General features: G+C 39.9%; 1 protein-coding gene across 5 annotated transcripts in view; it reads left to right on the plus strand.

Annotated features, from left to right (window-relative positions):
* The first annotated feature begins 701 nt into the window (after window positions 1-701).
* znf536 (zinc finger protein 536) overlaps window positions 702-27,668 on the plus strand; it is a 509,077-nt gene continuing 482,110 nt past the window's right edge. For all 5 annotated transcript variants that reach the window (XM_073070118.1, XM_073070119.1, XM_073070121.1 and 2 more), the window contains exons 1-2: window positions 702-845; window positions 13,665-13,780. The gene's annotated coding sequence lies outside the window, so the exon portion shown is untranslated. The remainder of the gene's footprint in view (window positions 846-13,664; window positions 13,781-27,668) is intronic.

The following is a 27,668-nucleotide window of genomic DNA, read 5'->3' on the forward strand; positions in this document are numbered from 1 at the left end:
CGACAAGGTTACAGTGGAGATCAACGTCATTTTATCGCTGATTACTTCTCCTCAGCGTCGAAGCTGTGACTGATGCCTGTGACCCACTGTCCATGAGGATTTAACCTCAGCATCTTGACAAGAAAATACTTTCATAGTGTTTTTTAAAAGGTAAGACACTAGTTTGTAAAAGGATAATTTTCCGCCCAGCGAAAACCGTACAGCTGCCGCTACGAGAGGGGTAATCAAAAGCAAGATGTGTTATGTCTGAATAGCAAGTCTGACAATCAGAGTGGGTATTGGGAGAATGATAGGACCTAGATTTTAATAAGTGTGTTTACAGGAGCTCAAGGTCAACATCAGCCTTGTTCCGTGTTAATGTTTGCAGTGGCTACGTTGGGGAAACATGGTAGATCATAGAACATTCTTTGTACGTTATTATATCAAGGGCTGAGCTTTGGCTCATCAAAGCTAAATGCCGCAAGACCTATCTAGTTGCTGTGAATTATGCCAAGACGACAATGGAGAGCTTTTTAATGGTACAATGCATTTCACCTACCAGATAGGGGGAGTCAAAGCTAAAAGATGGGAATGTCTTGTGATGTTTTGTGATCAGTATCAATGAGCGTGTTTATCCCGAAAGAGGCAGATTAAATAAAAGATTCTTTCTCGGGATGCGTGCGATACAGTTAGCAGCACAATCTTTAAAGGACAAACGTGACACGTTGAGCCACTATTTCCCCCTCAGTGCAAGAAAATGATCAAGTCAATCATGTGGACATGCTTCATTATTCATTGAACACAATCTTTTACAACGCTTCATTTACGTGCAGGAGTTTCTTCAACGCTTTGCTTTTAAAATTAAGGTAAGGAGGAAGGATGCGGCGAGTCGAGTTGAGATTTGGGGGACCCAGTGTGTGGTTTGCGGGGATTTAAAGTCAGTTTGTACTATTTTTTTGTTTCTTTGTATGCAGCGCAACGGGGCCTACTTTTCCACCGTGATTAAAAAATACAGTATAATTAAATATCCATGCCAGTGACGTTTGCATGCAGGGCTGTCAGGGGAAAAAACAGAAAATAATAAAACCAGCGAGAAGCCATTGTATGGCGCTGTAGAATTTGCGTATGGTAATGATACATTTTAATTTTAAACAACAACAAGAAATGTTGCTGCCTTAATAGCTCAGTGGAATGAATTAATTCAGTTCGGAAATGAACAGCCGCTTTCAGTGGTGAACATTCCAGAGTGAAGCACAATGCAAAATGGCAGTTAGCCAAACTTTTGACCATTTTTAAAAAAAATTCTACTTAACTTTGTTGAGCCGCTCTTATAAAATCTCTGCGCTCTCCTCTCCCCCTCTCCCTGTTGCACAGGTACATCTGCCTTCCGTGCACCTGATTTTAAGCTCTTCCCAAATCTGGTATCAAGGGCGGCTCAAGTCTGGGCCATGTGTCAAAACTTGGGACAGGCAACTGTCTGCGCGACCTGCCATTTTGTGCTCCGGATCGACCCTCACTTTTGAGTGAAAGGCACCAGCCTCAGCTTCCCGGCGAGCTGTACGGATGTCTGAAATTTAATAGTAAAATCGGAAGCATTTTTACAAGAGAGCGGCGAATGCATCCTGAAGGGGAAAACACAAGACAGGTCGTGCGGGAAAACACCTGTTCATGCTTCCAGCGATCGTTCGCAGCCAACACTTCTTTATAACACTTGAATTTGTGCAGTGGTCGAGGTGGGTGGTGGGGGATGTATCATTTTACACGTGTATGTCTATTAATCCCTAGGCCAAAATCACTCTAGTGGTGTCACATCTCACTTTAAAAGTCAAATGAGTTGAGTTGCAAGTCAGCGAAAGGTCTTGCACAAAGTCATTTAGTAGTTAGTACTTTTCGGAAAAGCATCTGTTTAAGCAGGTGAATGATGAAAATAGCGGTTAATATGCAGGTATCCATCTCCCCATCTGTTGCAGCCATGCACATTAGCGGGACCAACATAGGGCAGCGAAACAATAATGGGAATGCAGTGTATTTATTTCCTACGTCATTATGTTCATTAGAGAGCGCCAAGCCGCTGTCTACACTAACGTTGACAATGTGTATCTATCTTTAAACAAGTGCAGTAAAACGGATCCGCTTCCTTGAAGTAGTTGCGAGGCTGGGTTTTGTAAGTCGGGGGGGAGGATGTAGCGGCGCTCGCTATATTGTTTAACGGTTCTTGCGGGGCTTTGACTGTTGTGTGTGGGATAGTGGCGAGTGTATACGTGATTTGTCAGCTCTCTGGGTGCTACTTCTGTACAAATGCGCATGATAGAGTGCACGGAATTTCAACAGCGATCGCGCCTTGAATCCCCCCGGGGCCCTTCGTAAAGTCTCAGACACCACCCTTTCAGAGCCCTCTCCTCCTGAATGTCTTAACTGCTCCCAGCCACGAGGGAAAAGGGGTCGCTTTCTCCGGGCCGATCCCCGCCGTAGGGTCGGCTGCGCACGGTTTTAATTAATTTCAAGAGACATGACTTGAAACGTAACGCTGACGTCGTATTGTAAATCTCCCCCCAGTGCAGTATTGTGTTGAAGCATACTGTACATCATCGTATTAACAATCATCTCTTTAGCCTCTTACATTACATCTTACGAAACTTGTCGTGCCTAAAGGTGAAGTCATGCGGAGGGGGCCGTGCATGGTTTAAGGTAAATCATCTTATGTACAAAACTTTCCCCACCCACCCCCTCCTTGTGTACCAAATAACCGAGCGACCTGCAGTCCAATATCAGCGGCATGTGTTCCAAGAGACGAGAAGTGCTTGTGAAAAGCCTTTTACATTCCGAGGCTGGTCTCATGGGTTATTAAAGTACAATCGCGGGATTTTTATAGCCTGAGGGATTTTAGGTTTTCTGTCGACTTTCATAACTTCCCGCCTGCTTACAGGTGAGGCAGTGTGCTGGAATTTCTGAGAGAGAGGGAGGAGGAGATTGAGGCTGTGGGGGGGGGGGGGGGTGACTTAAATAGAAGCGCTGTCAGTTCAGAGGGGGAAAAACAGTCATTTGCTCAGGCTGTGCTGTCTGAGCTTTTAGTGTTTACAGCCACCGTGTCACAATACACTACAGACTGCAGCTTTTTTTTGACCGCGCAGCAGTTTAACGCCCTACGTCTTTAATTATGCAAAGACCATTTTGCTTTTCTTTTAATTCTCGCCCTAGTTAACACATCACTTTCCTGCCCGTCTCTACCGTTCCTTGGGTGGGTTTTAGTACAGTCGCCGCGTAGTTCCTGGAGAGCTGTGACAGTGATCAAACTGCCGATTTTGCCGAGGAGTTTGTATTTGTTTCTAGGGGTGAGAGAGGTGGGTTGGCCGCGTCCTCACACCGCTTTTTATGCCCTTTGGAAAAGTTAGGCAACGTCTGGTGGCTGTCGCGGACTGTGGGAGAGAAGCGCACATCTATTTCTGAGACATCAGGCGAGTGTTTAAGACCTCTTCAGTTGACAAGCGTTAATGCTTGGCTGTTTCACATATGATGTCATGGTGATCCTGGGAGTGCAAATGTCTCCTGATTCCACCATTAAACGCATGGCTGATTTGCCTGATAATGATAGCATTGCACCGCCAGACAGACCCAAACCCCGTGAATTAGCATCTCTTGACCAGCGAGGGGAGCTTGGTCGCTCGAACAATCGCTAGCTTTCTCTCTCGCTCGCTCTCCCGATCTTTATGCTGGAAAAGGGTAGTCGCGGTGTGGGGGAGGTCGGGAACCCGAAGGCATGATCCATCGGTCAAGTGAGTTACTTTGGAAAGCTGACAAATCTTTAGGTGAAATAAATATATCGTTTTCCTCATGACCTTCGTGATAATTTGATACCCACGACTAACTCATTAAATCCAAAAAGAAACTAGGAAGAAGTGAAGGACGCTCTCTATATTGCAAAATTACGGTATGAGCGAATATCTATGATGTGTTCATTCATCTCGGGTTGCGTTCATGAATCACATATCGCGGATCTCACAATAATAAAATAACTTTGTGTGAACACCTGTTTCTAAACTTGATTTTTAAGATAAATTCCATACATGATCACAACATTCCCAAGCATGTAATTGGTTTCCAGTGTTCATATGACGCTATGTATAAGTGCAATTTTAATATCAAATATTATTGGGGATTATGGTGCATTTTCTTACTTTGCTGTCGACATTATAACTGCTCAAATGGTTATGGAGTTTTTCCACATTGAGTGAAAGACAGTTAACTCACTGAACAACTCTTGAGTAAATATTCCTTCAGGAATTAATAGGCATTTTGTTAATTATTATGTTAAACGATGCAAACGCATCTTTGCTGCAAGTGACCGCTGGATATATTTTGTATTCGTGGCGTGTTTGTCCCTTTATGATTAACACCTAAAAGTAAAGCCTGCCAGCGAAAAGGGCAAATTTTGAAATTCTCGTCGCACAAGGTCCCGTCTTTAAAAGCAAACTTTGCGAATGGGTCCTGCAGAACATGCCGATTGCTTGGGCCAGTAGAATCTGAGAAAGTAGTTATTTTGGCGATGAAATAATGGATGGGATACACTGGTAGTGTTGGATGTCGGGGAGGGAAGAGATGGTCAGCTGATGAACTGGTATGGATGATACAGCGACAACTTCTACAAAACAAACCAAATACGTATCCAATGCGGAATCGATCTGAAGCAATGGACTGCTACCTAATGATCATTATGAAATCATTTAATCATTTTATGCATTGATGAGGAATTTTAAAAATATATACCGGGTATAGAAAGTAGGTCATTCTTAGATTTTTCAATCATGGATAGGATATTTGAGTTTTGTAATATTTCCTTCTTAGAGCAAGTCTGTAAAATGTCCCATCATCTTGTTACCGTTGTGAGGACTTTTATACCACGTGCTATCCTTTCAGAGCAAAGTTTGTCCCTTTGATCTAGAAGATGCGATTTTTATTACCTGTTCTTGCAGATTTACAACGTCCCGAGAGTAATGCTAGTGTGCCCAGAACAGTTCGCTACTGGAATAAACATAGCACATTGCCATGTTCTCTCACTTATTCTGAATTGGTAAAACGTTAAATTGAAAACAGAACTTTAGCAGACCAAAGACAAACTAGTAAGATTGGTTAAACAAAGTAAAATCATAGAAAAAACAGATATCTAATAGAGACACTGCAAATGCAGTCTTCAGTTAATCACATGTTTTTTTTTCCATCTTTTTCCAACTAATCTAACAGAGACCTGGAATTAAATATCGTTTCCTAATTACTGAAATAACATAAGCAAATAGTTTATGTCACTTTAAGTATCATATTAATGTCTTGAGATATATTCTTGCGGTAGGCAGTTTTGCGTGAAATACATAAATCACTCAGAGTCTTTTCATCTGTCTAATCCGCAGAATTTTAGCACAGAAGGGCAGCAAGACCCTGGTTTGTCCATTAATTTCTTTTGAAATGCAATAGCTATCAATGATTTGCACGCATGGCTATAATTTGATGATTTTGAAGGATTGCACTTGTACCCGGTGTGCACTGGAGCCAGCCATTTTAGCAGTAAACAACAGTAACAAAAACAATATGATCTTTGTGAAATTTTAAACAGTCATGTATTTCCAATAATTAGAAAATTTAACAAAGTGACTTAATGGTTATACAATTTGCCCAGGAAAACCAATTATCACATAAAGTACACATGAACCTCTTTGAAGCTGCCCATTCATAATTTAAATATGTACCTGTGTAGAAGGATTGTAATGATAGATCAAAGTCTCCTTGTTAGCAGTTTCTCAGGTGTGATGTCCTGCAAGAGTTTTAGATATAAAAAGAAAGTATAAAATTAAAAGTACAACACCCTCTCAATTATTATACGAAAGATGTCTTGATTGATTCATCTTGCAGTAAGGAAACGGCACATAATACATATCTATATGGCTTATCATTCGAATGTAATCTCATGACCTTCCAGCCTGCATTCACGTCCAGACCCTTTCCCAATGGTGAATTGATCATCACTCTGCTTATCAGATCCACATTGATCTAGAGAGATTTCAGATCAGGATGCATATCAATAAGCAACACACACAAAGTTGCTTTGGATTTCCAGCATCTGCAGATTTTCTTGTGTTTGTGCACATCAATAAACTATATTGGCAGAATTTGGGAAGATTGAAAGGATTATCAATTTGATCTTTTAAGTTGCATTCAGCTATTTATAACTGTGATACCCAGTCAGTATAGAAAACTCCCAAATGGCTTATATATGTTTTCTTATATAGGTTGACATAATAGCACAAGATAATGTCTGTCTTTTAAGATTGAGATGAATGCCACAACAAATTGAACACACTGCCTTATCTTTTTGCTTTGTGGGAAAAGTAATCTTCAAGATGAGTTTCCTGGAATATTTCATGCTTCAACTTACACAGTTCAACATTTCTGCCACGTGATGAATTGTAGTTCTTTCTGTAACATAAATACATTTAAAACATGACTGAAAATAATATGTTATGAGATGAGGAGAATTGTATGAATCCTATCCCTTGTATGTTCGGCAATAAAGTGCAAGCAATAAACTCACCAACTCTCAGCTGTTAATTGCCACGGAATATTCTGTGGTAATTATTGTACAAATAAAACATGCTTAAGATGCTGTAACAAATGCATATCTTCAAGCCCAATATTACCTTGGTACTTTTGCAATTGTATCATGGTATTCTGAAGGATGCAGGGCAGAGACATTAATGGAGTAGTATTTAATGACCACGGATTTTGAAGCCAATTGAAAAGGTAAAATTTCCCTAGTTTTGTTAGATAAGTGTGTAAGATGACTAAGACATTAGTCTTTTTTCTGGTAGATGCAAGTCCACAGTGCATACTTGCCGATCACAGGAGACTGATTAACATTAGTTGGGGCGGTAGAATGTGGAATAAATGTTATGCTGCTGCAGTGTGGAATAGTTAGAAATAATGATAATTTCACTCTGAATTACTAGTTCTACATTGGAATTGAGAATGTTTGAGATAAACTGTATGTAGGCTGTTTTAAATAGGGGTTCATTTGATAAATTTTACAAACACCTGAAAATGAATATAAACTGTCATTTTTGGGAGGATAACATTTCACTATTAAATTACTTTATTTTTATTTTGTATTTTATTAAAACATTGTTAATTTCAAGTTTTAAGAAAATGCTGTATTTGCATTATACAACGTAAGCCTGTCTACAGAAAATGGCAAATGTTATAGTGTATATATTTCACACGTTTATAGATCAGTAATTCCCAGCTGTAATTATATAGATACAAACACAATGCCCAAATGTTCCTGTGAAGATAAATCATGCACTCACTTTTTGTATGTGACCTTAACCTTCTGTTGGCCTGTCTGCATTAGAACTCATTGTTCATTTATTCTTTTATGCACCAATTCTAATATCTTCTCAATCAAATACTTAGCTGGAATTCCAAGCTTGCTTAGTTTTCAGCGAAGTTGCACTTTTCTTGGGCGTATTGTGCTGGTTGAAGTGAATGGAGCATAAACACCATGAAATACTCAGTGCTACAAACTCCACATAACGGTTGGGAATGGATAGAATGGGAGCAAACATACTGAAGTTCCCAGTCTCGAGTACCAATCTTTTTTATCTGAAACGGCATAACTTAATAGTTAATAAGTGACGAAATGAAATAAAATATCGGAAGCCAGTAAAGTAAGTGAATGTAAGTCTTTTTCTCGAGGGTAAAGCTCCTTCTGCCTTTCATCATTCTTAGTTCTTCAAGTAATTTCATTTAGTTGTTGACCCTTACTGTAGTCATGCTGCTCATTCAAGTAAAATGTACTTGATTCTGTTCTTTGTTAGCCTTCTTGTAAAGCTCAGTTTTCCATTATTCCTGAAAATGTTTCCCTTGCTCGTTTGTTGTCAGCTTGGTGATGTTGATCACTCTGCCACATTTTAAAATGTTTCCTGTCTGCTTTAAACAGGAGCAGGTGCATATACACAGGAACAAGAAGTTACAGACTTTTTTCTTATATGACCGTAATAAAGAGTCATATCTGATGTGTGTGTGGTCTGTTTACTACATTGGTAAAATAGAAACTGAACAATGCTTTTATTTCTGAAGAACCAATAATAAAAGGAAAATAATGGATTCAGTTGGATATCAGCCTCCATCTATATACTTCTTACCTATCATCAAATAGTTTGAATAAAATACATGAACAACATTTTTGGTTTTGCATTAATGATCTAGTGTTAATGTTGTCAGTTCACAACACATAAGCCTTGATAATCAAAGTAATCAAACTAAATTGTTAAACTTTCCAAGGGCTTTTCGGAGTTAGCTGCAGCAAATTTCCTTTGGTGTTTCTCCGGATGTTGTGATACTTAGCATTAGAAATCAGTCCTTTGAAGCATGAATGAAGGCAGAGGAGAAGCTTTTCTCAATCATATGCAGAGTTGTACTGCAGGAAAATTTACCTCTGCATCAGAGAATAGGTGTGAGCAATATAGGAAAATACCCAAGATGCTTCAGAGTAACAATTCATTGAACAGGAACAAGTGCAATAAACTCTTGACCCTCTATGGAACAAACAGGAAAAATTATTATAAAGAGGAATTATAAGAGCATAATACATAGGAGTGGCAGTAGGCTATTTGGCCCATTGAGTCTGCTCCATCATCTGATGATGGCTCATCCCTTCCCTCTCATTATGGTCAAATATCCAAAAAAATCCTTAACGTTGCCAAACAACCAGTAAGCCTGATGATTAGATAAATCTCAGAATTCAGCAAAGGGCGATCAGCGTAAGTGGGAGTACGATAAGAGAGTTATCTAGTAACATGATAAGAGAGTAAACTAGAAGTTTCTATATTACTGTAAAAGAAAGTCGCCTAAGTTAAGCAACACACGAAAAATGTTGGAGGAACTTGTTAGGTCATGCAGCATCTATGAAGGAGAATAAACTGTTGACGTTCCAGGCCAAGACCCCTCATCAGAGCTGGAATATGAAGGGTCTCAGCCTGAAGCATTGGCTATTTATTCCCCTCAAGGCTGCCTGACCTGTTGAATTGCTTAAGCATTTTATGTGTGCTTCTCAAGGTTTCCAGCATCTGCCGGATCTCTTGAGGCACAAGTTAATGCATTTATCTTACAGAACTAGCCATAAAGATGAAGTGATGAGAAAAATGTAACACATTTCTTGTGTCTATCTTCATGAAAGAAGACACAGAAAATTGCTCAGATACAATGGAGTCCAATGGGCCAGGGATGATTGAGCAGCATAAAGAAATTAGTTTTATTGAAGTGAAAGTACTGGAGAAATAATAAAAGGGACAAAAATTTAAAATTCCCTAGGACCTAATAACCAACATCACAATGTTTTTCAAAAGATGGCTTTGGAGATAGTGGATATAAAATTCTGTAGATTCTAGAACAGTTCCTACAGAGTGGAAGATGAAAATTGTAGCTTCACTATTTAAGAAAGGAGGGAAATAGAAGTTGGGGAACTACAGACCAATTAGCCTAAGTAGAGTAATTGAATCATGGACTCATTGAGCTCGGAAACAGGACCTTTGGCGATGTTGACCATCAAGTGCCTACCTATATTAATCCAATTTACCAACACTTGAACTTCTAAACTTCAATGGACAATGGCTTTCTATTTGTTGGCAGTTGAAGTGTTCCTCCAACTATTTCTTAAATATTCTGAGAGTACTTCACAGAGTGCATTCCAGATTCCAAACCCATCCTCGAGGAAGGGTTTTCCCTCATATCCCCTCTAAAATTCAAACCCCTTGACCTAATCTATGCCCTCTGGTTTAGATCCCACTGTTATGGGACCAGTTTTCTACCATCTCCTCTGTCTCTGCTTTTCACAGTTGTGTATATCCATCAGTTTCACACCCAACCCTCCCCCTGCCCCCTGAGTATTCTCCACCCAAAGAAAACAAAGCCAGTCTCTCTTGAACTGCAAGTGAAACTGTCCATCCCACGCAACACTCTGGTGAATCCCCTCCGTAGCCTTTCCAGGTGCCAACTTAATTGCAATAACTCATCTTTACTCATGCTCCTGAATCTTCTTCTAATGGTCTGGTATACCAGCAAAAACTAACTACTGGAAGAACTCATTGGCTCAGGCAGCACCTGTAGAGGTAAAAGGTTAGTGGCTGTTTTGTGCTGGGTCACTGCAGCAGGACTAGCAGGTATAAAGAAGTGAGAGGGAGAGGTGAAGTACAATGAAGTGAGGAGGGGTGAGGTAGAAGCTGGGGAGTGATTAGTGGAGCCAGCAGCCAATGCACAGATGGAGCCAGGTGGGGGAGACAGTGCCAGAGATTGGGAGCTGATTGTGGAAGCAACAAGGGGTTACGGGTTATGGAATTTGTCAAAAGAAGGTCACAAACGAGAGAAAATCTGCAGATGCTGGAGCTCCAAAGCATCACATGCAAAATGCTGGAGGAACTCAACAGGCCAGGCAGCATCTATGGAAAAGAGTAAACAGTTGATGTTTCAGGCTGAGACCCTTCGTCAGGACTCCAGCATTTTGTGTCTGCTGCTAAAAAAGGAAGGTGGTGTATGAAGAGAGATGTTTGGCAAAGAAAGGGAACAGTGAAGGAAGGAGAGGGGATGGGGCACCGAGTGGGCAGCGTGAGCAAGTACTAAGCAGAACAGGTGGGGAAGGGGAAAGAAAAGGAAGCTGAGAGTGGAGGGTGAGGTCGGAGCTGGCCACATCAGCAGAAAAGAGGGGGCGTGGGTTATCTAATATTGGAGAATTCAATGTTCGTACTACTAGAGTGCAGACTACTCGGACAGAATCTATGATGCTGCTCCTCTAGTTTACAGTTGGCCTCACCCTGACAACCGAGGAGACCAAGGACAGATAGGCCACAGCTGGGATGGGCAGGGAGTTGAAATGGCTTATAACCTAGAGTTCCAGTTGGATCATGGTGGACCGAGTGCAGGTGCCTGGCAAAGCAGTTTATCTATTTAGTGTCTACTAATGGCAATCCATATCGAGTGTGCTGAATGCGAACACCAAGGTTGAAGAGGAGCATGTGAATCTCAGCTTCACCTGGAAGGGCTGACATGGGAGAAGCGTGATGCTCTGTTTGCTGCCTCAGTTGCCTGCTACACCTGTACATCAAGTTTAACTGATACCCAGATACTTCCAGTCACTGAACATCAACCCCAATGAATCTGTCACCATTAAAAAAACTTCACTTTTCTAGCAAAGTGGATAGCTTTACATCGCTACACAGCCAAGGGGTCAGAGTCTCAAATAAGTGTCATTGATTCAGGATGGAGCTACGAAGAAAATTCGGGATGGAATTATCCTCCAGTCAGGGGAGTTCTGCAGTGATTCAGTCACAAGACAGCTCAAGACAAGAAACAGTAGATTTCTAGAAGGGATAGAGGGTGATTGCAGGAAAACAGGGTTGAAATAAAATATCTGCCATGAGCCTATTGAATGTTGGAGCAAAGATAAAGATTCACTTGGCCTGCTGTAGCTTTTTATATTCTTATATGATGTTCTTAGATTCACAGCATGCCAAAGGAGGCATAATGAAACAAGTGCCTAACATCTCAACCATGGAGAAGTGTGCTAAACAACTCTTATGGGGAGAGAGAGAGAGAGAGGCATTGTGTCAGATAGATCTAGTATGTCTAAGGCATAGTCCTCAGTAGTGAGGGATGTGAATGATGGTGACATAGGACTCAGACTTCAAGGAATGTCAGACCTATAGAAAGGTGTTGAGGAGATTACAGAGTCAGGAAGGAGAGAACACAGTGGGGGATTTTAATATGGGAATTTTAAGTTGTTGAATGGAACTTGATTTGGGTTAAGATAAAGGAAATAGGATTTTAATTGAGCTCCAGTTAATGGGATTAAAGATTGAAGACTGGTCATGTGAGTGTTGAAATGTAATATAAAAGTTATTCCATGGAATACCATTTGAGGTGATGGTGAAGATGTATCATGGTGCAAAGGTGGAGACGAGAAATCCTTGTGGTAGCAGTGATATGTTCAAAGGGCAGGTCATAACTAAATGGGTTGTTTGGAGTTTGGATGGTCTGACTCAGGCTGAGATGATGAGTGGATGGGCAGCTAGAAAAGGATGAATTGTCATTAAAGAATTAAGGTTAATGGCTTTCAAAAGAAACAATCAAATATTTAGGCAGTAAAAACTCTTTGCAATGGTTCCTGCTTTCTGGCATATGCCAAAATTTAAAAATGTGTCAGTTTGGCAGAAATTATTCAGAGTGATGAGAATTTCAACACTTGTATTTATTACAAGATATCTATGCTTTCAGTGCTTTTTGATATATATAGCTTTCCAAATGTTATGCATTTTGTACTCCTGTGAAGTTTTATGTATATTTTGAAATACATGCAATTAAAAAAAACCCATGGTCTACAAAACATTGTTAGATATACTTGGGTATCAGTCAAGCCTTGGTACACTCCAAAGCATTTCCCATGGAATGGATCCTTTCTAAAGTAGTATCTCTTTAGTTTTGTGGGTGGCCATGCTGGTCAATTTGTGTCCAACAATGTCCCCCAAAATGCAAATGAGATGAATGACAGATTAAGCTGTTTTTGGCTGAGGTATGAATTTTTGCCCAGACACCAAGAGATATACTTTCTTTCTTCATATATTGCAAATGGATCTTTTACCTCCAGCTGCATAGGTAGGTAGGGTTTCAGCGAGCAGGTAAGTGGACATGAGGCTAGGTTTAGATCAGCCATGTGATCTCCTGGACCAGTTTTTGATAGCCTGGATGGGTCGGAGAGGAATTTTCCAGATTTTTTCTCCTCAATTGGCAACTCGGTTTTTTTCCCCTGGGTGATCACATGGGTTTGGATGGGATGAATAATAAAATAAAATGGGCGGCATGGTGCCCTGTTGGTTGGCACTGTTGCCTTGTGGGATTTGGTGAAAACTAGAGTTAAGATTGGATCAGCCATGATCTTGTTGAATGGCGGAGCAGGCTTGAGGGGCCGATTGGCCTACTCCTGCTCCTATCTCTTATGTTCTTATGTTCTTAACATCTCAACCGAAAAGCAGCATTGCTGACTCAACTACTCTTTTTTTAATCAAAATACACTTTATTCAAAAATAAAATTCTATACAATAAACCGTTCAATAACTCACAGTCCTTTACAAATGTTTCCATTACAGTCTTTACATTTCCACACTTTTGCTACCCAGGTGGCACTCTGTTACTTCCTATTTACATACACTTGTTCAGGGGTATACACCTCACCCCCCTACCCCTCAACTCCCGTGGGAGAAGAACCCTAGAATGTTGTCCTTTCCCACCCGGCCACTACCCTTGCTTAGCTCTGCTGTCAGTCAGATTATGTGCTCAATTTGGGACAGATCTTGAACGGGTCAGTCTGTGCTTATGCTTCTCTCTTTTAACTCAAAGCAGCAGACCACAGTTTTAAATATGCACATGTGATTTTTTTCTCTTTTTGGCTCCTGCATGGACACACAAAATTGCCCTGCAATTACATGCTATGATCTATTGTGACAACTGAAACATTTTAAAATTAAATAATGAATTCAATAAAATCTAAGCATCCTCATTGGCACAAAATTGTCCCTAGCCATTGGACTGAAGTACGTACAACATCATTTTGATATATTTTCCCCTATTTGTCTTCTTATTTTCTATTGCAGGTTACTTGCTATGACAGATCATCATTGATTTGAGGGGATGCAAAGATCTGGGATTTGAACATTGGCATGATCATTGCCAGAGCTCCTCTCTGATCGTCTTGCAAGACATAAAATTGGTGAGATGACTGGTGGCACTTTATCATTTACACATTTAATATTGAATCTATTATGGAATATTTCTGATCAAATGAATATTTTAAAAATTTCTTTACAGTATGCAAATATAGAGAGGATTGAGATTTTTGACGTTCAGTGGTATGTTACTTTTCCTCTCTGATATGAGGTTTGCCTTTCATTTATAAAAAAAATCTATCATTCTGATCACAAGGAAGATAGTAAAGTATGCAATTTGACCTCTATGCTTCAAGAGATCTTAATTTGGATTCTGAGGAGGGAGGCACAGACTTTCTCCGAAATTTGTTAATCCTGATGTGCAACGCTTATCTGAAGCCTTCTTGCAATTTACAATTTCAGGGAAAGCAATTACTTTGTTGAAGAGGCAGCATAAGTCTGGTCATTATTCAGAGGTCAGTGACCCTGGATTTAAACACAAGTGACACCACTGCCAAAAGTGTTGAATTTTTTTTTACCCTGGAGTGGTGGCTGAGTCCAATTCACCAGAGTAAAGTGTACAATGTAAGCACAGCTGGCAGAGTGTAACATCAGCTTGCTAGAGAGTTTAAACCCGTGAACATATCAGTGAAGTGAATGTCTAGACTTGAATTTTACCAGGTGACTGTACTATTCCATTTTGGTACACAAAATGAGGATAAATGGCTCTGTCTTTCAAGTTTCATCTGCCGACACTAGTATGAGAGAACTGAGGTTGTGCTGAATATTGACTGTTCTTTGTGCTCTATGCTTGTTTTGACACATACACTTGAAAAGAATATCACCGCAAGAGAATCAATTCTGGAGCTCAAAAAAATATTTTCAATGTATTGAAGAAGTTTCTCAGTCAAAAATGTTGCAACTCTTTTAAAGGAACTCACAATAAATCTGCTTAAAGATATGGAAATACAAGTACTTTAAAGTCAAGACAGCATTGCCAAATATTCAGAACTGTATATAAGGCCCTAGTTTAAACACGTGTAAACTTGCAAAAGTAAGATTTACAACTCTGTTCTTCTGAAATGTACACATGGACCAAATGTGTTTGGTGGTCTAAAATATTAGATCTCCGCTATTTGAATGTTTTCATTTATTCAAACCGATTAGGCAGTTAATCTTTGCACTATTTATTTAGTAAAATAATTTGTATTTAATTTATATGTACTAAGACCTGATTCAGAAAAGTTAACACTTACTGTTGGTATATGATTGAAAATACTAAAGGTAAGTTGATATCAGATTAATGCAACTATCTGTGAATATGAATGCAGATTAAAGAGGCTTGGCTACTGAAGTAATTGACTCAGTTTCAGAATGTTGTCATTTAAGACTTCAGACTGCCTACAGTGAATCCTATTTACTTTATCTGAGCAATTATCTTCAGTATTTTGCCTGAATAGCATTGAAAAACAATGTGTTTGAAAAGTCTCCCATCTTGGGTAGAACAAATAAAAACTGGTGCAATACAGTTTGCTCATGTATTGACGTTCGTACTCTCTTGATGATCAAGAAAGTATCATCATCATTTGTATTGAAAGAGAAACAAATACCCCTGATTAGCTGCAAAATGGTCACATTTTGGCAAGTGACCTGCAAAATGTTGAACATTTTTGAAGAAAACTGTAAGAAAAGATAATCATGGGATCTAAGAATGAACAATTACAATTTTTTAAACATGGAATAGTTAAGCTGTTATATACTTGAATATAGGAACGAATTGCTAGGTCGACTACTGGTTCATTAGAGGATGTGTTACAGCTTTTATATTGGCAATACCTTTTCATTTTAGATCATTGCATGTGCATTTGTTGCTTTTAATTATTTCAAGACAGCAAGATCAAGTTAGACTGGCCTTTTTGGCTAATTGGATTAACCTGTATAAATACGACAATAAATTTAAAGTAATCATAAAAAAGACCTTGATGATAACAAAAAAAGTATGTATATTGCACTCTACGAAGAATATGCACCAAAATTAATTGAAGGTCAATAATTCTCTGTAACTAAAGTATTTTTGCTCTGCGGTATGTAGTTATATGGTACTGGCGATAGTGCATTTGTTAGTATTTACAGCTAAAATGCAATTATTTTAGTATAAAATATGGTTCTGAGTAATTTAATAAACAATAAACAGTGATGCAGTAAAGGAAATAAAATAACTTCTGTCTGACATACGGGCTGCTTGGTAAGCTGCTGTACTAATTGTAAGTGAATGTCTGCTCCTTTGTGCAGCTAGTATTTTGAACTGTAATTTATTGAAATCACTTCTTTATCCTTTTGTTTCATAAAATAATCAATTAATGGTCCTGAAAAAGAAGATTTATTTCACCAGGGAAAGGTTTCTGAAGTCCTGGTTAGTTCTGGCTGAGTTGATGATAACAGATTTCCGCAGCCCTGACCCATGCTCCATTTATGTAACTTTACTGTATAATTAGTCACACTGGAGAATATTGAGCCCGTGTGTACCTGCAACGCACTGATTGAAATCTGAACACAAGAGATTCTGCAGATGCTGGAAATCTTGAGCAATACACAGAGCATGCTGGAAGAACTCAGTAACTCAGGCCGATTCTATACAGAGGAATAATCAATTGATGTTTTGGCCTGGCACCCTTCATCAGGATTGAAACCCTTCCTAATGAAGGGTCTTGGTCTGAAATATTGACTGCTTATTCCCTCCATAGATGCTGCCTGACTTGCTGAGTCCCTCCAGCATTTTGTGTGTGTAGGACAGCTGAGTTCATCCTGATTCACAGTAACCGAAGTGTAAAGACTGCCCATGGACTCCTCTTCTGCCACGATGAGGCTACTCTTGGTTTGGAGGATTAGCACTTTGCGTTCCATCTGGATGGCCTCCAGCCTGATTGCATGGACATCAATTTCTCCAACTTCTGGTTATTTTTTTCCTACTTCCCCCTCTTCCCTCTTCTTCATTTCCCCACTCTAGTCCCCCTTTTTACCTGCTTCTCTCCTCCACCTGGTGCCCCTCCACCTTCCCTTTTCCCCCTTGTCCACTCTCCTCTCCTATTAGATTCCTTCTCTCCAGCCCCTTTTACCTCTTCCACCTATCATTTCCCAGTTTCTTACTTCCTTTCCTCCTCCCCCACACACCTGGCTTGTTCTATAACCTTCTAACTTGTACTCCTTCCCCGCCCCCTCCTTCTTATTCTGGCATCTTCCCCCTTTCTTTCTGGTCCTGAAGCAGGGTCTTAGCCTGAAATGTCGACTGTACTCTTTTCCATAGATGCTGCCTGGCCTGCTGAGTTCCTCCAGCACTTTGTGTGTATTCCTTGGATTTCCAGCATCTGCAGATTTTCCCTTGTTTGTAGAGTTATCTTAGTATTTAAGGAAGCAAAACAGTTAACTTTTCATCTGCTTTCCGAAATCCATTTCTAAAATGTTATGGTGGGCAATTTGCATGTGTAACCAACTGTTTGTTAACTATTCTGTCATTTTGTGGGTCAGTACTGAAAGTCTTTTCAAACTATGCTGTAATATTTGCCTGGAATAAAATCAGTAATTCAGACAACTTATTTCCAGGCAATCTGATGCTGACACATAGGTTGGGAAATGTGACTCTGAAGTTGTGTGCTTGTTCTGCATTTAATATTCACCAGGTCTACTGGAAGGGTGTACCAGCTGGGAAATATGAAACTGGTATATTGGTTGAGAAATGTGGGCCTGGCATACTGGTTGGGAGATGTGCTACTGGTTGGAGGATATAACATTGGACTGACAGTTCAGAAATATGACACTGGTTGAGGGTTGTGATACTGGAATAATGGTTGAGAAATGTGATACTGTGATACTGATTGGGGGATGTGATATTGATATAATGATAGGACATTGTAAAGTTGGTTGGGAAATATAATATTGGCTCGGAAACATGGTACTCAAGTGGTACGCTGATTGGGAGATGCAGTAATGGTTTACTTGTCAGGAATCAGATTTTGTTATACTTCCTGGAAAATTTCATAATAATGTGCCTGTCAAGGGATGTGTTACTGATATATTTTACAGGAGGTGTAATATTGCTATTACCTGTTTTGAGATTGATAAGAATATATGTCTCTGATGATTTGATGCTGGTATATTTGTCAGGAAATTTAAAACCAGGATATTATCAGGAATCTGGTATATCTGTCATGGGTGAAATACAGTATGCTTGTCTGGCAGTGTGATAATGGCATACCTGTCAGCGGTTGTGATGGTGGTGTACATGCTTGGAGATATGATACTTGGCATTGTCAGAAGATACGATATCGGTATACTTGTTAGGGACTTATGCTGGTGAGAACATCTAAAATGACATGAAAACAAATTATTGCTTGCATAAGCTGTTGGAAAAATATAGTTCCGATGAATTTTCGATAGCAAAATCTTGCAGAAGTTTTGGTACCATTAAGGATTAACATTTATACATTAAAGATGGTCTTGTTTGAAGTTATGTACATTCTGCCGAGTTGCCTACTTATCAGAGGAGATACTCTGATAATAGAAGCTCTTATTATGGTCTTTAACTTTCTTAGCAAGTAGGATATATTTGCATTTATCATGTACTTAAAAGAAGAAAATACTACAAACCAAAGGATTGCTTTTGAAGTGTGATTGCTCTAGTTATATTGGCAAACACGATTAACATACCATAATGTTTCATAAAATAGTGAACAAATGAAAGATCTAACACTGTGTAGTGTAAAAATGCTATTCCCTTTTCTAGCTCCTTTATCTCCACCGCATCTGTTCCCAGGATGTGGTTTTCCTTTCTAGAACATAAGAGATGTCCTCCTTCTTAAAGGGTTTCCCTTCATCCACCATTTATGCTGCCCTCACCTGCATCATTTCCTAGATATCAGCGTTCAGCCCATCTTCCTGCCGCCTTAACAGTGATCGCGTCCCTCTTGCCCTGACCTAGCATGCCATGTGCATCCGCATCTGACACATCATCCTCCGCAACTTCAAAATTCGAAGTAAATTTAATATCAAGGTACATCTATGTCACCATATACAACCCAGAGATTAATTTTCTTGTGGGCATACTTAATAAATCTATAATGGAATAATAACCATAAAAGAATCAGTGAAATTCAACATCAGCTTGGGTGTTCAACCAGTGTGTAAGAGACAACGAGCTGCGCAGATATAAAAAGAAAGATGTAATAATAATAATAATAATAATAATAATAAATGAGCAATAAATATCGAGAAAATGAGTTGAAGAGTCCTTGAACGTGAGTCTATAGGTAGGGGGAACATTTCAATGAGGGGGCAAGTGCAGTGAAGTTGTCCCATTTGGTTCAAGAGCTTGATGCTTGAGGGTTAATAACTGTTCCTAAACTTGGTGGCATGAGTCCTGAGGCTCCTTTTCTTTCTTCCTCACGGCAGCAGCAGCTAGAAGAGAGCATAGCGTGGTGGAGGGACTCCCTGATGATGGATGCTGCTTTCCTGTGGCAATGTTTCGTGTAGATGTGCTCAATAGTGGGAAGGGCTTCAGCCGTGATGGACTAGGCTGTATCTATATGTAGGACTTTCCATTCAAGGGCATTGGCGTTTCCATACCAGCTGTGATGCAGCCAGTCCATCTACTCTTATACTTCCACCACCTCGAAAGCGAACCTGCTACCAAATACATCTTTACCTTTCCCCCCGCTCTCTGCTTTCCATAGGGATCACTCCCTTCATGATCTCCTTGTCCATTCGTTCCTCCCTACCAATCTCCGTCCCGATGCTTTTCCCTGCAAGTGGCCAAAGTCTTACACCTGCCCATTCACCTCCTCCTCCCTCATCCATTGAGGACTCCAAACAGTCCTTCCAGGTGAGGTAACACTTCACCTGTGAATCTGCTGGGGTTGTCTTTTGCATCCAGTGTTCCCAATGTGGCCTCCTCTACATTTGTGAGACATGTTGCAAACTGGGGGACCATTATGTTGAGCACCTCGGGTCCATCTGCCAAAAACAGAACTTCCAGTGTCCCAACATTTTAATTCCCATTCCCATTCCCATTCTGACATGTCGGTCCATGGTCTTCTCTTGTGACACAAGGTGGAGGACCTACTACTTCATCTCAATAGTTTCCAACGAGATGGAGTGAATATCTATTTCTCCTTCCAGTGAAAAATTTCCCTCCCCATCCCCTCTTCTTCTATTCCTCACTCTGTCCTTTTACCTCTTCTCACCTGCTTATCACTTCCCCCTGGTCCTTTCCACCTTTCCTTTGTCCTATGGTCCACTTTTCTCTCCTCTCAGATACCTTCACCTCCAGCCCTTTACCTTTCCCACTCACCTGGTTTCACTGATCACCTTCTAGCTATCCCTTTTCCCCTCCCCCCATCTTTTTTTCCCTGTTGTCTTCCCCCTTCCCTTCCAGTCTTGAAGAAGGGTTTTGGCTGAAAATGTTGACTCTTTGTTCATTTCTGTAGATGCTGCCTAACCTGCTGAGTTCCTCCAGCATTTTGTGTGTTTTACTTTGGATTTTCAGCTTCTGCAGAATCTCTTCTGTTTATGTAAACAGAAGATCTGATCGTTTGTTTTGGGGTGTGATGTTTGGAAATGGAATGAAATGAAAATGGCAGCTGGTGTAGAATCTTGCATGATAAATGATACAGAGAACCAAGCAATACCCCTTTAGTTCACTCACACACTGTCAAGTGAATTTACATAGAAAAGATGATAAATATTGGAATTGCTTCACTGATAGGATTTTGTTAGTTATATCCTTCTCATGTCCAGTATTATGCATAGATATGATTTTTCTAAGTATGTGTTTCAGTGAATTTATTGTTGGTTATATCAGTGGAAAGTCTACATTTAGATTAGAGCTGCCAAGCATTTTTTGCTAGAAGGATGGAATATCATTGGCTAAATACTTGTCATTTCTGTGTGCTTGGTGTTCTAATGCATAGAAGGAGTTCAGCTTGTTCAGTGATTTTCACAGATTCATAGAGCAATACTGCGCAGTCACAGGCCCAACGGCTCAGTGAATTCATGCTGACCTCATTGCCTACCCAGGTAGTCCCAATTTCCTTTGTTCAGCCAATACCCCTCTAAGCCTTGACCCTCCATGTACCTAACCAAATGCTATCTTGAAAATAATAGATCATGCATGTAATGCATTATTTTCAATAACATGTATTACATGTCTGATGTCCCTTCTACAGGATTCTGCAATGCAAATAAAAGTTGTGAATAGTGCAAGTTACACATTCTGAAGTAAGTTTTAACCAGAAGGGTGAAGCCTGCTTTGGCATTAGTTAAAGAACTTGATTTTACCTGGGTCACTATGGCCAAGGTATCTTTTCTAATTTTTAACCTGGCCATCAATTCTCCCCCAACCCCTGAGGTTATGCCTATCCCAAACCTCTCAACCACCTATCAAGAAAATCCTGGCCCACAACCCATTTCCCCACCCTATCACCCCTGTCAACCGTGTATACAAATCACAGAGAGTTACCAAAGAGATACAGAAATTGAGAAAGTAAGTGCTGTGATGGTTTTCATAATGAAGGATTAAGAGTACTTAATGAAAGAAGTTTTGTTCCAGATTTCCTTGCAACATAGACAGAGGCCTTTTGTCCCTCCTTATCCATGCTGACCCTAATGCCTATCAACACATTTCCCTGCAATAGGCCCACATCCCTTATACTCACTTCCTAACCAAATATCCATTAAAATACCTTCTGAACACAATTGTTTTCACATCTACCACCTCCTCTGATAGCTTGTTCCAGATAACCACCACTCTTTGTGTGAAAAACTTAATGCTTAGATCCCCTTTAAATTTCATTCCTCTTTTCCCCATAATCTGCACTTCTGGTTCTTGACTCCCTTCCCCTAGGAATAGTACTCTGACTAGCTGTCCTATCTATACCTGTCATAATTTTATAAACCTCCATAAATTTGCCTTTCAACCTCCTGTTCCTGTTTAATCTTCCATTGAAAGTAAAGCCAGACCGTCTAATCTATGCTTATAACTACAGTTCTCCTTTCCAGACAACGTCCTGGCGAATTCCTTCTGGAATCTTTGCAATTCAACAACAAGCTTACTGTAGTGAGGTGACCACAGCTCTATATGATATTCCAAATGGACTACGATCCCATTATCCCACTGATTAGTTTCCTGTAACCAGCTCTTCCCACATTCTCATCAACACCTTCATCTTCCATCACCAACAGGGGCAATTTACATTGGTCAATTCACCAGACAACCTGGTGTCTTCAGCCTGTGGCGGAAACAGTGCATCCGGAGGATATTAACCCAACCATAGTGAGAGCATGCAAACTCCACATAACCAGCGCTAGAGGTCAGGACTGAACCCTGGTTACTAGATGTGTGAGGAAGTTGCTCTGGTAGATGTATTATTATGTATTACTGCCTCGTGGTGATTATACTCTATGTGAAACCAAGGATGAGATAGCAAATGGAGTATTGTGCACTGCTTTGTTCTCTTTTTTTTATATAATGAGAAGAACAAACGAATAGACTTGGCATGCAGTCTTTAACGCGTAAAAGAACGAAACCTTATCTTATTGTAATACAATTTTTTTAATGAACTTATAAATAAGCAGGGCTGGTGTTCCTTAATATGGGGTAAGTAGAATCAGGAACATGAATCTTTGGAATTCTTCATCCTATGAGGGTTGGCCGCGACTGTGGATATCGTGTCCTTGCTGTCTATATGGACACGCAGGACGATAAGGAGAGCAAGCTGTTACCCATGCAGCAGGCTCCTCCTCTTCACATAGCTGATGAATCTAAAGAAACAGCGGAGACCAATGAAGTTCGGCACTAGTGGTGTCGCAGGAGTTGTCAGTCAGCCTTTGACTCAACGTAGGACTGCCTTAGGATTTTTCCTTGTGATTACTCCCAAAGAGTTCCCCATGAGTGGGTATAGCTGCAAGGCAGCAGAGGTTTGAGATCACTGTTTCCCTTCTCCTGGATGAGCTTCCAGCCATGGTTAATGAGCTGCATCTGACTAAAGTGACTGGTCTTAAGAAGCCACTATCCCACATTTGCCCCTTCTCCTGTCAGTAGAAATGGTTCTGCTGGGCTTGGTTGTCAGAGGCTGTTTGAGATGCACACCAAAGGGTGAGGTAGTGGGAGCTATGACAACCTAAAGAAACCTTCATCCTATAAGGGTTAGCTATTGAGAATATTCAATACTGAGATTAACAGATTGTTGAATGCTGAAGGATAGTGTGAGAGGATGAGCTGAGCTGAAAAAACAGTATAATGTTACTGAATGGTGAAGCAGGCTCTGAGGGTTGGGCAGCTGCCTCCTGTTGGTTTTCATCTTCCTTCTTCCTCTAAGTGTTTAATCAAAACTTCTCAGACTAATTCCTATTCCCTCCCATATTTATAGTTTTCACATAAACATAGAAACATAGAAAATAGGTGCAGGAGTAGGCCATTCGGCCCTTCAAGCCTGCACCGCCATTCAGTATAATCATGGCTGATCATCCAACTCAGAACTCTGTACCTGCTTTCTCTCCATACCCCCGATCCCTTTAGCCACAAGGGCCATATCTAACTTCCTCTCAAGTATAGCCAATGAACTGGCCTCAACTGTTTCCTGTGGCAGAGAATTCCACAGATTCACCACTCTCTGTGTGAAGAAGTTTTTCCTCATCTCTGTCCTAAAAGGCTTCCCCTTTATCCTTAAACTGTGACCCCTCGTTCTGGACTTCCCCAACATCGGAAACAATCTTCCTGCATCTAGCCTGTCCAATCCCTTTAGAATTTTATATGTTTCAATAAGATCCCCCCTCAATCTTCCAAATTCCAGTGAGTATAAGCCTAGTCGATCCAGTCTTTCTTCATATGAAAGTCCTGCCATCTCAGGAATCAATCTGGTGAACCTTCTATGTACTTCCTCTATAGCAAGAATGTCTTTCCTCAGATAATGGGACCAAAACTTCACACAGTACTCCAGCTGTGGTCTCACCAAGGCCTTGTACAACTGCAGTAGAACCTCCCTGCTCCTGTACTCGAATCCTCTTGCTATGAATGCCAACATACCATTTGCCTTTTTCACCGCCTGCTGTACCTGCATGCCCACCTTCAATGACTGGTGTACAATGACTCCCAGGTCTTGTTGCACCTCCCCTTTTCCTAATCGGCCACCATTCAGATAATAATCTGTTTTCCTGTTCTTAAAACCCAAAGTTTTGTTAATCATTTATTCCAGGGTAAAGATCCTACTTTATCCTCATTGAAGTAGGAACGATTTGTATTTTATTTGTAGCATGTAGATTGGAATATTGAAATATATAATGAAATATCTAATTTGCATCAAACCAAATCTGCGAGTGTTGTGCTGGCCAAGTGTCATCACATTTATGGTGTTAACATGGTATGCGTACAACTCACTTCCCCTAACCATACGTGTTTCGGAATGTTAGAGGAAACAAGAGCACCTAAAAGAAACCCATGTGGTCACAGACAGTATACATGAACTCCTTATAGTCAGAGACAGGGATTGAACCCCAATCAGTGTTTGCTGGTGCTGTAACCTGATGTGCTAAACCTCTATATGACCGTGACACCTCACAGTAGCATAGCTTATGACCTTTAATGTAGCAAATGCACTTCACATGAACATTAACAAAACACATTGAAGATGGAGAAATGTAAAGGAGGAAAAGAAAAAGAGATTTAAGTGAGGGATTCAAGGACTTAAGGACTTGATAGTTGAAGGCACAGTCAGCACAGACAGAGTAATTTCAGTCAGGATGGCTAAAGGGTTTTAAACTGCAGGAATATAGGCATCAAGTTCAAGTTCAAGTTCAGTTTATTATCATTCAACCATACACATATACACTGCTAAACAAAACAATGACCAAGGTGGACAACACAGTCCATATAACTCATACACAACACAAAGGTAATTTGACCACAAATAAATTAACCAACAATAAGATGCATTTACAACACAAGTCAAAAAGTAAACAGCATATGCTAATGGTGTTTCACATATGATGAGACCTGGGTGGGGGCAGGGAGTTCGATAGTTTCATGGCCGGGGGCATGGGGGGGGGGGTGGTTGGAGAAGCTGTTTCGCACCCTAATATTCCTTGTCTTAATGCTACTGTACCTCTTGCCTGATGCTAGGGGCTAAAAAGAGATGTTGTTGGACAGATGGGAGGGAGCATTGACAATGCTCAGGGCCCTGCATATGCACACTCCTGATAAATAACCTGGATGGATGGAAGAGCGACCCCAACAATCCTCTCAGCAGTCCTCGCAATCCTTTGTAAGGGTCTTGTGGTCAAATGACTTGCAATTCCAATCATGGACAGTAAGTATTCTAACACATTGCAGGACTGACTCTGGATTAAAGGAAGGAAGTATGAGAATTTTAAAGTGAAATTGTTGATCAGTCAGGAGCCATCAAAATATATATATTGTTGAAAGGCATTCCATGATTTAAGATGTGTTAACAGAATTCCGAACCTCTCAAGTTTATGAAGGGCAAAATGATGCAGGCCAGTCAGGAGTTTGATAAAACTGTCAGATCTGGATGATCAGAGTACAAGGGTGTCATCAGCACATAAGCTGAGACTGGAGAAGTAACAGAGTTAGAAATAGGCTTTCTTATGGATGTTATAAATTTGTGTTCTGAAGCTCATCCAGAGTCAAATACAACACATATTCAAGCAGTACAGCTCATTCCAGATTATTGCCGTAGATGCAATAAGTAATTAGGGAATGAAGTTTGTGTGCTTATGGAAGACAATGGCTTCAATGTCCTCCGTATTTACTAAGAGATAATATCTGATCAAATCACACTGGATGGTTATGGACAGCTGGCAGATTATAGACAGCGAAAGAGTGAAAGGGTTACGAGAATATAGTAAGATAGAAATAACACCGAGTTAAACCATTTTTCCCAGTATGAATCAAATTGTTCCAGCTTATGATTAACAGATGCTGTTATCTTCTCCATTTTGTAAATGTCCATTGTAATTTCCATCCACGTATTTAAAGTTGGGCTCTCCTGTGATAACCATTTCCTAGTAAGAGTCTTTTTACCAGCCACCAACAGTATATTCATTAAATATTTATCTCTTTTCAACCATTCTTGAGGTATATACCCAAAATATATGGTCTTACTCTCTAAGGGTATTTCACATACATACATAATGCCTCATAAGCCTGATTTTATCCTCACTAATCAGTGAATATTTTGTAAAAAAAAGATCACTCCCTACTTGTACATAGTTTTTTCCTTTTGCTTGTTTTTTCTTTCCACTCTTTTCTATAAGTGTATACCTCAGATAAATACTATGTGGAGATTTGTGACATATATGATTATATGATATGTATGTACAATGTCTGAAATACATCTTATGGAGATTTTGTTTGATGATGAATTTCAATAAAAAAAATAAATTACAAAAAAAAAAAAGAAATAACACAGAGTTATTCAGCTCCTTCATTCTGTTCTGTAATTGAATGAGAACCTGACCGGCTAGGATATAAATTCATATATTCATCCCATAACCTTTAATAAATTTGCTTCACAAAAATATTTCAGTATTTGGCTGTAAATTAGCAACTAGTGGGAATGTTGGTCTTAGTAGTCAGACAGAAGGGAAGGCAAAGGGGTGAGCAAGCAAAGTGATAATTGCTGAACTATCATAGGCTGTAGAGAGTCAAGGCTAGAGGACTGGGAATGTGGACCTGCAGACGTGCGTATATAAATTGAGATAGTGTTTTTTCCAGTTTGCAGGGTTAAGAAGAGCAAGGGAATGTAATTAGAAGTATCTTTATTTGGATTTACCTGCGGTTGCGATGTTGTAAGTAGTAAGGTTATTTGAGCTGGGAAAGTTATGGAAGGAATTATGAACTTGGATTGGTGAGTTTTTATGGAGGGAAAGTTCAAGGTGTCAGTTGGGTCAGAGAAGAGTAAATACAAATTTGGATGGAGGTTGAAATCATAATTGAGAAGTTGCAGAGTACAGAATCAAAGTGAAGAGAGCAACAAAAATCTTACGGAACTACCTTTTGGTACAGGCATGTGGAGCATAATGAGTTGAACAGACAAAGAGAAATGCTCAAAGGAATTAGTGTGTGGTGATGGTCATACTAAAAAGATATCACTGACATAATCACTACACATGCATCAAATGATAAGTTGATTATCAGGACAAAAATTAATCAAAATTCATATAAACACATCAATATAATGAGTACCTAATTGTCCACTTTAATGACTTCCAATAATGGGGTAATGAACGTTCTAGTCATTATCAGTGAGTAATGGGTGGCAATGTCATCCTTGCAGTGTTCTTCTAATGATTTTGCTTTTACTCAAGGTATTAGACTTTTTTGAAGGTTGATTTGTTGCCTCTCAAGCTGTCAGGGCTGTTTTTTTGTGAGCTAAAATACTTCTTTGCTTCAGGCACCCAAAGACAGCATTAAGTATATGAAAAAATAACATGGAGGTCTGAATTACTCTACAATGCCTGGCCGGTCATCATCAAGAGACAACAAGGTAAATGGTTTCAGGGGGAGTAACAGGTCTTGTCTAGCAGGCAGCTGACACAAATCTGTATGATCTGATATAAGCCTTTACTATAAAACAGGAATCGACACTGTTGTGAACCTGTTCACAACAGCTACTTACATTTATGTCATATGTTGATTAAAACCAAGCATTATAATGTGCTTCACTGGATCTTTTCAAATAATATTTGACATCAAGCCACACAAATAAATATAATGGAAGGAACTTGATCAATGAGTTGGATTTTAAGAGAGGTTTTAGAAACAAAGGAGGTTATTGAGGGAATTCTAAAGCTTAGGGCCAAATAAACAGATTGGAAGGACACTAGTGGTAGAGTACAACCAACTGGGAATAGAGGAGGCAAGAATTAGGGTTAAGGTTAGAATTA

The sequence above is a fragment of the Hemitrygon akajei genome, chromosome 17 (genome assembly GCF_048418815.1).
Source record: "Hemitrygon akajei chromosome 17, sHemAka1.3, whole genome shotgun sequence".
Taxonomy (NCBI): domain Eukaryota; kingdom Metazoa; phylum Chordata; class Chondrichthyes; order Myliobatiformes; family Dasyatidae; genus Hemitrygon; species Hemitrygon akajei.